At 39.1% G+C, this 12,947-nt stretch overlaps 1 long non-coding RNA gene across 2 annotated transcripts in view; it reads left to right on the top strand.

The window, feature by feature from the left end:
- The window catches only part of LOC130683592 (uncharacterized), a 347,925-nt gene that overhangs the window by 118,607 nt on the left and 216,371 nt on the right, over window positions 1–12,947 (top strand). The gene's annotated exons all lie outside the window — the stretch shown is intronic.

Here is a 12,947-nt window from a genome sequence, read left to right as displayed (position 1 = left end):
TGGTGGATGATATTGATGGATCTTCGAATGTTGTACCATCCTTGCATCCCTCGGATGAATCCCACTTGGTCATGGTGTATGATCCTTTTGATGTATTTTTGAATTCGGTTTGCTAATATTTTGTTGAGTATTTTTGCATCTACGTTCATCAGGGATATTGGTCTGTAGTTTTCTTTTTTGGTGGAGTCTTTGCCAGGTTTTGGTATTAGGGTGATGTTGGCTTCATAGAATGAGTTTGGGAGTATTCCCTCCTCTTTTATTTTTTGGAAAACTTTAAGGAGAATGGGTGTTATGTCTTCTCTGTATGTCTGATAAAATTCCGAGGTAAATTCATCTGGCCCGGGGGTTTTGTTCTTTGGTAGTTTTTTGATTACCAATTCAATTTCGTTGCTGGTAATTGGTCTGTTTAGATTTTCTATTTCTTTCTGGGTCAGTCTTGGAAGGTTGTATTTTTCTAGGAAGTTGTCCATTTCTCCTAGGTTTTCCAGCTTGTTAGCATATTGGTTTTCATAGTATTCTCTAATAATTCTTTGTATTTCTGTGGGGTCCATCATGATTTTTCCTTTCTCATTTCTGATTCTGTTGATGTGTGTTGATTCTCTTTTCCTCTTAGTAAGTCTGGCTAGAGGCTTATCTATTTTGTTTATTTTCTTGAAGAACCAGCTCTTGGTTTCATTGATTTTTTTCTATTGTTTTATTCTTCTCAATTTTATTTATTTCTTCTCTGATCTTTATCATGTCCCTCTGTTGGCTGACCTTAGGCCTCATTTGTTCTTCTTTTTCCAATTTCAATAATTGTGACATTAGACTCTTCATTTGGGATTGTTCTTCCTTCTTTAAATATGCCTGGATTGCTATATACTTTCCTCTTAAGACTTCTTTTGCTGCGTCCCACAGAAGTTGGGGCTTTGTGTTGTTGTTGTCATTTGTTTCCATATATTGCTGGATCTCCATTTTGATTTGGTCGTTGATCCACTGATTATTTAGGAGCATGTTGTTAAGCCTCCATGTGTTTGTGAGCCTTTTTGCTTTCTTTGTACAATTTATTTCTAGTTTTATACCTTTGTCATCCAAAAAGTTGGTTTGTAGGATTTCAATCTTTTGGAATTTACTGCGGCTCTTTTTGTGGCCTAGTATGTGGTCTATTCTGGAGAATGTTCCATGTGCACTTAAGGAGAATGTGTATCCTATTGCTTTTGGATGCAGAGTTCTATAGATGTCTATTAGGTCCATCTGTTCTAGTGTGTTGTTCAGTGCTTCTGTGTCCTTACTTATTTTCTGTCTGGTGGATCTGTCCTTTGGAGTGAGTGGTGTGTTGACGTCTCCCAAAATGAATGCATTGCATTCTATTTCCTCCTTTAATTCTGTTAGTATTTGTTTCACATATGCTGGTGCTCCTGTATTGGGTACATGTATGTTTATAATGGTTATATCCTCTTGTTGGACTGAGCTGTTTGTCATTATGTAATGTCCTTCTTTATCTCTTATTACTTTCTTTATTTTGAAGTCTATTTTATATGATACTAGGATTGCAACACCTACTTTTTTCTCTCTGTTGTTTGCATGAAATATCTTTCTCCATCCCTTGACTTTAAGTCTGTGCATATCTTTGGGTTTGAGGTGAGTCTCTTGTAAGCAGCATATAGATGGGTCTTGCTTTTTTATCCATTCTATTACTCTGTGTCTTTTGATTGGTGCATTCAGTTCATTTACATTTAGGGTGATTATTGAAAGATATATAGTTTTTGCCATTGCAGGCTTTAGATTCATGGTTACCAAAGGTTCAAGGTTAGCTTGTTTCCTACCTTGCTGTCTGACTTAACTCGCTTATTGAGCTGTTATAAACACAGTCTGATGATTATTTCTTTCCCTTCTCTTTCCTCCTCCTCCATTCTTCATATGTTGGGTGTTTTTTTCTGTGCTCTTTTTAGGAGTGCTTCCATCTAGAGCAGTCCCTCTAAGATATCCTATAGAGGTGGTTTGTGGGAGCAAATTCCCTCAACTTTTGCTTGTCTGGGAATTGTTTAATCCCTCCTCATATTTAAATGGTAATCGTGCTGGATACAGTATCCTTGGTTCAAGGCTCTTCTGTTTCATTGCATTAAATATGTCATGCCATTCTCTTCTGGCCTGTAAGGTTTCTGTTGAGAAGTCTGATGAAAGCCTGATGGATTTTCCTTTGTAGGTGACCTTTTTTCCTCTCTCTGGATGCCTGTAATACTCTGTCCTTGTCCTTTATCTTTGCCATTTTAATTATTATGTGTCTTGGTTTTGTCCTCTTTGTGTCCCATCTCTTGGGAGTTCTGTGTGCCTCCGTGGTCTGAGCAACTATTTCCTCCCCATGTTTGGGGAAGTTCTCAGCAAATATTTCTTCATAGAAACTTTCTATCCCTTTTTCTCTCTCTTATTCCTCTGGTACCCCTATAATGCGGATATTGTTCCTTTTGGATTGGTCACACAGTTCTCTTAAAATTCTTTCATTCCTGGAGATCCTTTTATCTCTCTCTGCATCTGCTTCTATGCATTCCTGTTCTCTGGTTTCTATTCCATCAATGGCCTCTTGCATCTTATCCATTCTGCTTATAAATCCTTCCAGCGTTTGTTTCACTTCTGTAATCTCCCTCCGGACATCTGTGATCTCCCTCCGGACTTCATCCCTTAGCTCTTGCATATTTCTCTGCAGCTCTGTCAGCATGTTTATGATTTTTATTTTTAATTCTTTTTCAGGGAGACTGGTTAGGTCTGCCTCTGCAGATCCTTTCTCAGGTGTTGTTTTAACTATCTTGGACTGGACTAAATTTTTTTGCCTTTTCATGGTGATAGCGGTGGCTTTAGGCAGGTTGCAGGTGTGTCAGCTGGGAGAAGAAAGTCCTTTCCTGCTTTCTGGATGCCTTGCACTTCTCCGCTGCCTGTGACGGTTACCTGCACTCCTGTAGCAGCCACCGGGTTAGTCCCCTAAGCTGCTGTGGGTGGGATTTCCGTCTGAGCAGCATGGAGCCCTGCGTGGAGTGGCAGGCACGCCAGGTGCTCTCCTCCGTGCTCACGGCACCCCTGCCGGGCAGCTCTGTGCCAGCAGCAGCCTTTGGGTCTGGCCCAGGTGGCTCTGCCTTGGGCTGGGATTCCAGTCGGCTGCTGGGAGCGCGCCTGCTCCCTCTGGTTCCACTGCAGGTGTGCATGGACCTCTACCGGGCTCCTCTGGCTGCACTGCTGCCAGTGCACGCGAGCCACCCCCGGGCTGTTCAGTTGCGCTGCTGCGGGCTCGCACAAGCCTCTCCTGGTCTCCTGTGGCGCCGTTGGTGCACGCATCTGCTCCTGGTCCCTTCCGGCACCGCTGTCCCTGGCACGCACTGCCACTCTCCTGCTACTGAGCCGGTGTGTCGGTTTCCGTGCCAGTTGGAGGTATGACCGGCAGGCTGCTTAGTGCCATGAGGGGCTTCAGAGCTGCACTGCCTCCCTGGGGTTTAGGGCGCCTAAGTTTCCCCAGGATTCCCAGCTGCTGGCTAATTGTGCCAGGACAACTTCATCCAGCAATGGGGTCCCTGTCTCTTTAAGACTTGCAGTGAGCACTCGCTTTTCTTTTGTCTCAGGGGCGCCAGTTGCGGGGAACTGCCCACTGGTTTTGCTTTTCCGTTTCTCTAATATCCAGCACCCCATGCACCTTGTGTCTGTGCTCTGGGTGCGGATTTCTAGAGTTGGTTGTTTAGCAGTCCTGGGCTTTCACTCCCTCCCTCTTCTGACTCCTTTCTTCCCGCCGGGTTTTGGGGTGGGGGAGCATTTGGGTCCCAGCTGGCCATGGCTTGTATCTTACCCCCTTCGTGTGATGTTGAGTTCTCACAGATGTAGATGTATCCTGGCTGTTGTACTGCATCCACTGGTGTCTCTTTTAGGAATAGTTGTATTTATTGTATTTTCATAAATATATATGTTTTGGGGAGGAGATTTCCTCTGAACTACTCATGCCGCCATCTTCCTGTGATCCCCCTTGATAACCTCTTTCATAAAATGTCTGCTGAAGTCTTTTGCCCATTACATTTTTTCTTTCCTTTTTTATTGAAAATTCCTACTTTTACTTGGGCAAATCAGGGACAGAATTTCATTTTTCAGTTCACTGATTTATTCCCAGAGAGTTTTAAACTTTGCTGCATTTTGTGTTCCCCTTTATATACACTGTGGATTTTGACTCTGGTTCTTCAGTTTTCCTATCTGAATTGTAGTCCCCCAAATTCTTTTTGAATACAAAGCTATTGTTATATTGTCTACTATCAGAATGCACAGTCTTTTGGATGGGTATATAAATTGTATATTCCTACAGATTAATTATTAATTAACTATAATCTAAATTAATAGTATCACTGTAATAATACTATAAATATAACATTATTAATATTATAGTAAATTATATTAATAATAGTAATTAATAACAGAATAAATGATTTCTATGAAATTGGACACTTTAGATTACTGTTAGAGCTACTCAACTAGTCAGATTTCCATTTTTCATGCATTTACATTTTGTAATATCTATAGAGACTGCTACATATTTTTATACTTTTAAATTGTTCTTGATTTATTTTCTTAACACCACATGAATGTTATTAAATAATAAGACCATTGTAAGTAGTTAAGAGAACAAACTGGTTCTTGGTTGTTAGAATATCATGGTGTATATGTATGTCATGGGGCAAAGAGACCCATACACTACTTACAATTATATGCTCAGAACATTTAGTATTATATATTTTGGAAAAATAAAGCCCTAAAGAATAAATAATTTGCTTTTACTATTAAAGTGCTATATCTTTCTATTAAAAAGTTTGGTAGTAAAAAGCTGAATCTAAGATCTGCTTAGCTTCCAGATTTTTTCTGTTGTTTTGTTGTTTTAATAAGGAGGAAAAGAGAAATTGCCTACTATTGGTTTAAGCATATGGACTTATCTTGGGAGCATTCATAAGGTTTTAATAGAAAGTGCAGAACATTAAAAATAGGATTTTAGGTGCTACTTTCTTGGGCTTGGTTAGAGGACAGAACAATTACACTATGATTTCATGAGCACTCCTGATGTGTAATATTTATTTTTATTTGCTCTTCATTTATATTTAGTGCATGTTGTAAAACCACATAAGGCTATCAAGTAACTTTAGGAGTTATAATGGGAAACAGCTCTTAATGAAGATTTTTTTGAAGATTCTCTTTGAAGTATATTAGACATACTCAGCTGAATAAAGCAACCTCTATGCATCATAGATTTAATTCATACACATAAAATCTTTCCATGTGCTTGCAGAAATAACACAAAGATCAATAACCTGAAGAGAGCCAGAGGAATGAAAATACATGGTAGATGAGGCTCATTCTGTATGAGAAAAGAGAAGGAATATTTAAAGCTTAGTGACAGATTAATATGGTCTGCATTACATTTTGCCTGCTCTATTACCAATGAGTTGCATCTGTTTCCAGAATTTTAATCAAAGCCACTGGAGGAGAAAAGTGGGCACTCAGAAAAATAAACCTAGTGGATGACTAAGGGCTTTTAGCAAAATAATATATTCTTGATGACTGGTTATCTCTCTGTTTCATAAGTACCCAATTTTTGAATTTTGTTGGACAACTACATACCTAGCCTGTGAAGCTATGACAAATAATAACATCATGATACCAAGAAAACTTCTTTAGTTTTGCCTTTAAAACATTTTGGCATATGAAACAATACAGTAATTGTTTCTTTATGTATTTGGCATCTTAAGAATTCATGGTTAATGGAAATCACTCTAGCATTTACAAAGTAACATATTGACCCCATGGACATTTGTACATGAAGCATGAAAAAAAGACCTTAAGTGTAAGAGATGTTCCCACTGATCATATGGGTTAAAACAATTGGTCTGGCTGGCTATGTGCATATACTCTACCTTCATCATAGCTCCATGTGTCTTTCCCAAAGCTTTGTAAGAATTATGAGATATAATTAAGAACTAGGAAAGGATGCTTGCAAGGTAAATCAGGATCTTTCTTTTGTCAAGGCCAAATGGCAAGGCAAACTCAAATGGCTGCTGGGACTGGGCAGGCTGAGTTTAAGAAGTCAAGTTGAGTGACAAATAGCAGATGACACAGACCTCAGAGTCAAGAAGTGGTTGTGACTGTGAGAAACCAAACGGCTCATGCTTGGTTACAGGTACAGCTGTTACACAGCTAGAGCCAGTTGCATGAAGGTCTATTGGTGCAGTTTCATGATTGTATTTTAGAGCTATTATCACCATGGCTTTTCCTATAAACAAAATTGGAGCTGGATTCATGAAACCCCAGGGGATTTTGTACTTGTTAAAATGTTCCTGCTTTATTGATCAAGCACGTGGGTAGAACAGCTGTAGTTTTCAATGCAGTAATCCTCTTGTCAAAGTTGAGATCATAAAGCTAATGTCTTTCATGAGTATCACAGCCTTGGTTTGAACATATTCCTTTGGAGAACATTAATCAAAGGAGTTTCTACTATGAGTCACGTAACTGGAAGAGTTATAAAGATGAGTAATATGCATTATCCATCTTCATAGCCTAGCGAAGGCACTGGTGGATACAATTTAAATGCAGTCAGAAAATAAAGGTCATGTAATATAACATATTTCATACAATGATAAATTTTTTTATACTTTAACAAATTGATTTCAATATTTGTTCTGGTTTCTGAGTATGCAACAATTCTAAACGATTTCATATATTCTCTTAAGTTTAACCCTTGAATTTCTAATTTCTTGTGTACAGTCATATGAAATTATAATACTGACTCCATTTATGCTCAGTGCTGGAGTGCTTATATATAAGTAGCATTTGGCTTTGAAGGAGATTACATTAATACTTCCAAGGAACGTATAAAAGCATTTTTTGAAATGTGAGATTAGCAAAAAATTTTCAGGAGCTAAATTTATTAATTCTTTATATTTTTTCAGTCACTGCCTTTCCCTGACTCTGAAGTGAGTAACAGCAGGTATCCCATATATCTGGTCTTCACACTAGTTCTGATGACGGTGGGGAGTAAACTGGGAATTTTAGCTGCACAGGGAGGTAGAATGTGATGTAATTGTTACAGACACTGTCCTGGTGATCTTTGGGCTTGGACCACTTGTGCATCTCTCTGTTGAAAGAGCCCAGGTTGTGGGGTTGGATTTACGCTTCTGTGCCTTTAGCACTTCCATTTCCTGTACTGCCTGGAACCCAACCCTGAAGGCCAAGGGCAAGGCCCTGAGGTTCCCATCAGGCTGCTGTATCATCCTTCCTGTACTATCAGCTACTTGGTTGTCATCCCTCTCTGAGCATCACTGGGGACCAGTCTTGTCATTTATGCTCCTATTTGTTCATCCCATCATTTGAACTACATCTTCTTCAGCAGTCATACCTATGGGAACCAGGCTAACTTCACTACATGACCCTGAACAAAATATATTAATTTGTTGGTTACTGCTACAACAGAGTCAAGTACCCAGTAGTCTCAAATGTGACTTTTCTTCTATCATCATTCTAAGGTGATAGTGAGGTCCAAGTGTTTTGTGTTGGAGCTTATTTGAGACTCAGAAGTATTTGCATAACAGTCTGGAATTTAAAGTTCTTTGGTATCAGAATTTGAATCCCAGAACCACCAGTCAAGTGCACCTCCCAGAACATCCCCTCCCGGAACACTTCCCCAGGACGGTATTAGAGAAATGAGCAAACAATCGCAAGGTCAGAATTATTTGAAAAGAATTGTTTTCCTTTGCTTACATCAAAATGGACTCTAGCCATGAGATATACTCATATAGAATGAATTTCAGATTTGAAAAAGTAATATATATGAGTTCTGGTTTTAATTGCTTCCTTGGCAATAAAATGTTTGCACTGGGAAAACTGGAACTTCAATACGCAGTTGCTGCAGGCACCACCATTTTGGAACCTGTCAATATTTTGCATGCTGGTGTCATCACAGTGGGAGTCACATTTCTTAGGCTTTTTGTTCCTTTTCAAACAACTTTACGTCTCATAATAAGATGGTTGTTAAAGCATGAACTGAAAGCTTTACAGATTATTATGAAGTCTTTAACTGAGAAGTTTAAAAAGTGGAAAGTATAAAGAAATAGGTAACACTTGCCTTTCAGGTAAAACTATCTGGGGGGAGCCTTAGCCTTATAGCATTGTTCTTGGCTGATTTAAATAACTTATAGTAAGACTGAGTTTGAAAGTGAGCCCTTCCCTGGCACACAGTGGGAGTGATTAGGGTGATTAACTAGAGGCATTTTTCTCAGATTTTATTCTTGGCTCCAGCATAGATTTTATTGGATTCCCTTTTTAAGCCACCATCCACCGTGTTATGAACATACATCACTTGCTGTAGCTAGGCAGCTGTGAAATGCAGCAGTGTCTACTCTGCTGAGGGAAAAAAGTCATTTTCAAACCTTTTATTTTATATTCTTATGAATTTTGGACAAAAACATTCTACACTCCCTGGAAGTTACAATTTTGCAGTTTCATTTTCAGACCTGGGTGATCTCCTCTTCCCACACACATACAATTATGTTCTACATTCTAAAGATTATTGAGTGTTCTGCCGACTAATCTTTAAAATACATCCTTCAAATCCTGTCCTTGCTTGGATAATGTCATCTGTATCTTCAGCATTTATTAATGACTGGAATAATGGAACATATTTGCCTAAAATATAAGTTATATTTGAAAGCTACTTGATGCTGAGCATATATGAGGTGACATTTAAAAAATGAGTACATTTGTATGCACATAGGTGAAAATTTGTGAAACTAGCTATATTAGTAAGATAGGTTGGATTATGCTGCAGTAACAAATTAGCCCTGAGATCCAGTTTAAGACATACAACAAAGGTTAAAGACAACAAGAGATTTATGTAATGATTACTTAATGACTGTTAAGGTCCAGGCAACTCTCCAGGTTACCTCCTTTCTATGTGATGACTCAGGAGCCCTAGGTGTTTTCTACCTGTAGTACTTGCATTTCAACATGTGGCTTCCACATGAGAATTTGCTTCCTAAAGAGAACATAAGCTCTCGAAGGCCATGGTATAGAAGTGACCTATATTACTTCCACTTTAATTTCATTGGCTAGAACACAATTTCTTTACCTTGGCACTATTGACATTTTGGGGTAAATATCCTTCTTGTTGGCAGGCTGTCCTGTGCTCTGTAGGATATGTAGCAACATCTTGGGCTCTTCACACTAGATGTCACTAGCTCCCCTACAGCTGTGGTAACCAAAGACATCTCCAGACATTACTAACAGTCCCCTAGTGGAGTTGGGGAGGGGAGGAGGAAATTGCTCTTGGCTGAAAACCATTGAACTAGAACTAGTTACTTAGCTCTGACACCATCTTTGGGAGAAAATGGTCTTCTTGTGTTTACAGCAAGCAGAGGACAACCAGATATGGATATACACTAGTCTACAATACATCAGCTAATGGAAATAGATAAATGTCATCATTTTACTATATAACTAAACATATACAAAAAAAGTTGGTAACTTTCAATTTTAATGGAATCAAATAATATTGCATATCCAAAGTCAAACTAACAATTCTTAAGAACTAATTAAATTTTATTAAACTGTGTAAAGAAACATTTACAGTCAAAATACATGGAAAGAATTATTAAAGGAAGTTGAAACTATAATTATTGTATTTGGTGTTTCAAGACTTAAAACAAACATTAGCTGTAATGAAAATATGAGTGTTAGAACAAATTAGTGTTACTGTGAAAACTTCAGCCCAGATCCAGTATGAGGAGGTATGTGCAGCAGAGCCACCAGCAGAGTATAATATGAACAGCAAACAAACCTTTGTTATTGTACAATGAAACCTCTAATAAATCATCCTCTCTCTCTGTCTCTCTCAATCTGTCCCAGAAGATGGTTCCCCCAGGTTTCTGTATGCTGTAACTGGGAGCATTCTAAGTAATTATCCTATAACTATTATGTATTCTTTATTCCATGACTAGTAGATAAAATTTAGCAACACCTTTATAAAAAATTACTGAGGTCAACATGTAAACAAGTATACACTGAACTAGTCTATCCTAGAAATGCTTATTTCTAATGTCTAGCTCTGTCTTGGGAGAGATGAAAAGAATAATCATACTACCAGGTGATAGCTCTTAAAATTTATGCTTGGATGTATCATAAATTACTTGTCATATTCTATCAGAATAAGCCACATCTGGTATAAGTGGGTGAGGCAGCCTCACCTGCCACCTACTGCAGGTGCCATGATCAGAGGAGGGGTGTAGAGTGCTCTAGAGAGGGCGACAGATCATCGCTCAACTGTAACACAATCTACCCTGGATGTTGAGATGAGTCACTGAAGATGGGGACAGGTCTAGAGCTGGGGTCACAATTGTATCATCTCTTTTTTTTCTCTGTTTTAGTTGCATTATTTCCAACTACAGAAAGTAGGAGGAAGTCTACAGCAGCCTTAGGTTCACATTCTTTAATTAGCAACAAAAAGCAGAAGGACTTCTTTCTAGGGATTACTTCTGAACATCCTTGATGGGCTGATTTGTTGGAAGGATTGTTTGCTTTACAATAACATCGCTGGTTGGCCACACCCATGTATCCACTCTGTATGGTTAAAAGAAGAGCACTGAGATTTTCAGCCTGCCCATAATCGTATCTTGAGTAGGGGAAGAGTATTTCCTTAAAGAAGGGCAGGGGATACTATTGTCAGAAGCAGGTACAGGTCCTAGGAAAACCAGAAAAGATACCCACTGTGTATAGTGATGACACCCCTGAAATCTAGTAGACCAGAGTATAGAGACAATAAAAAAATGATGTATTTTTTCATCTTCATTTAAGTTTTTGCTTCCCTCATTCCATAGTTACACAAAAAATCTTTATTTTAATCAAGGGGTAAAGGTTGCAGAGAAGCTCAAAAATCAATATGGGGTAAAAAATAATTCCCATTTTCCTTATTATAAGAAAAAATAATTCCTTATAAACCTTTGAGTAGGGATCCAGGACAGTAAAAGTTTATTATTCCATTAAAGTCATATTGTTAACTTGTCAAAGAAGGTAACTTAAACTTTTTTACTCTTGTTCCCAATTATTATTAAGTTTTTAAAAAAACTCTTCTGATACACTGAGATTCCTTATTGTAGGTACTTGAAGAAAACATCAGTGAACCAACCATAATTTCTAGACATGTTGGAGATAAAGAGGAGTTCAAATTATAGTCATTGACTTTGAAGTGTCTGCAGGTTAGGTGTAGAAATAGAAGCATTCATGTGAAGAGATAATAGCACAAGGTTCTATATGGCAAATACCAAAAGGATATTGATGATGAGCTATTCACAACCAGGGCTCTTTCAGCCATGAGCCAGGGTAGTGTAGGAAAATGATGATCCTGAGATCACAGGGGCAGGGCAGGAAGTTGGGGCTAATTTAGTATGATGCTCATTGTGGTACAGGCTCCATTCCCAGAGACCATGTCTGTCCATGAAAACAGGTGGACAGAGGTGTCAGAAGAATTTGGCATCCAGTTCTGAAATTTTAACTTTCCATATTAGGGCATTGGTTCTTAACTCAGGATGATTTGACCCTGATGAGAACATTTGGCAATGTCTGGAGATAGTTTTGGTTGTCACACTGTTTTGCCAATGGGTTTCAGCCCCAGGCAAGTTCGTTATGGATTTAATGTGACCGAAGAAATTGACAGCAAAACGTTCTTGGGGTGAAAGGGTTATACCCAACTTTATTTGCAGATGGCAGGTCAGTCACTAAAATCACGTTCACTCAGAGCAAGTCTGCATGCAGCAAGCTGGTCTCTGCCTCCGGGCCCTTCTGTCCACACAGCCATCCTCTTTGCCTCTCTGCACAGTCGTCCCACACAGCCGTCCTCTGGGCCTCTGTCCTCAGTGCTGCCACCACTCCAGCCTCTGGCTGCTCTTCTGCAGCCTTGCAGCCACTGTTTGCACCAAGAGCACTGGGCAGAGCTCTTTATATAGAGTCAGCAGCCATGAGTGCCCACAGGTGTGCAGTGAGCTAGTCAATCAGGGCCAGGTGAGAATCCTGTCCACAGAAACTCTCATTTTATCCACAAACACCAAAATGATGGTGGTGCTACTGGTATCTAGTAGGTAGATACCATGGATGCATATCTCACCTTGCACAGGACAGCCCCTCACAACAAAGAATGATTCAGCTCAAAACGTCAATAGTGTTAAAGTTGAAAAATCCTGCCTTATGAAGATGAAGTAAATCTGGGCTATGATGAAATGTAAGTAAAAGAAGAAATATGTATCTGAGTCATTGCAATGAATACATATGAGTATGTGCCTGATTGGATAGGGCCCATAAGAACCTTGCCCTGAATTTCCCCTCTTTCATTTCTTGCATCTCAGTTTGGGCCCATAATTGGCCACCTGTTCCTTGACTTACTGAATCCTAACAAGCTTATTAGCCTTGGAAGTAACTTTGGAGGTAATCTAGATCCTGGGTCAGAACACTCAAATGTTTTCAGTGGCCACACTGGTAACCAAATATGTGACTCAGATTAGGTGTAATATTAAAGGGAGGCTGTCAGGGGAGAGGACCTGAAAGAAGCAGCACCCTAGGAGCAGTGAGCACCCCTTCCACCCAGATCTTGGTTTCTGTTGCCATTCTCTAGTACAAGGAACTGGGATTCTTGGGGAAATCAGTGATTCTAGGACTAGCACAGGAAATATAAAACATGAATCTTGAGCATCTTACAGTAGCAGAAAGTAAGAAAGTGCTAAAAAAAAATCAAATCCCTGATGGGGGTATGTCAAAGGAGAACAAGATCCGACTGAAAAAGCTTTAAATAGCAAACACTAGAACTATTTGAGAAATAAAGTATCAAATTGTAACCTTAGGTATAAAATAAATATCCACGAGTCCATACGGACATAAATCAGTCATTGGATAAATTAAAAAAGGGGAAAAGAGAC

The sequence above is a fragment of the Manis pentadactyla genome, chromosome 1, assembly GCF_030020395.1.
Source record: "Manis pentadactyla isolate mManPen7 chromosome 1, mManPen7.hap1, whole genome shotgun sequence".
Classification (NCBI taxonomy): domain Eukaryota; kingdom Metazoa; phylum Chordata; class Mammalia; order Pholidota; family Manidae; genus Manis; species Manis pentadactyla.
Note: the sequence above shows the minus strand (reverse complement) of the source record. Positions and strands in the feature narration are given on the sequence as shown.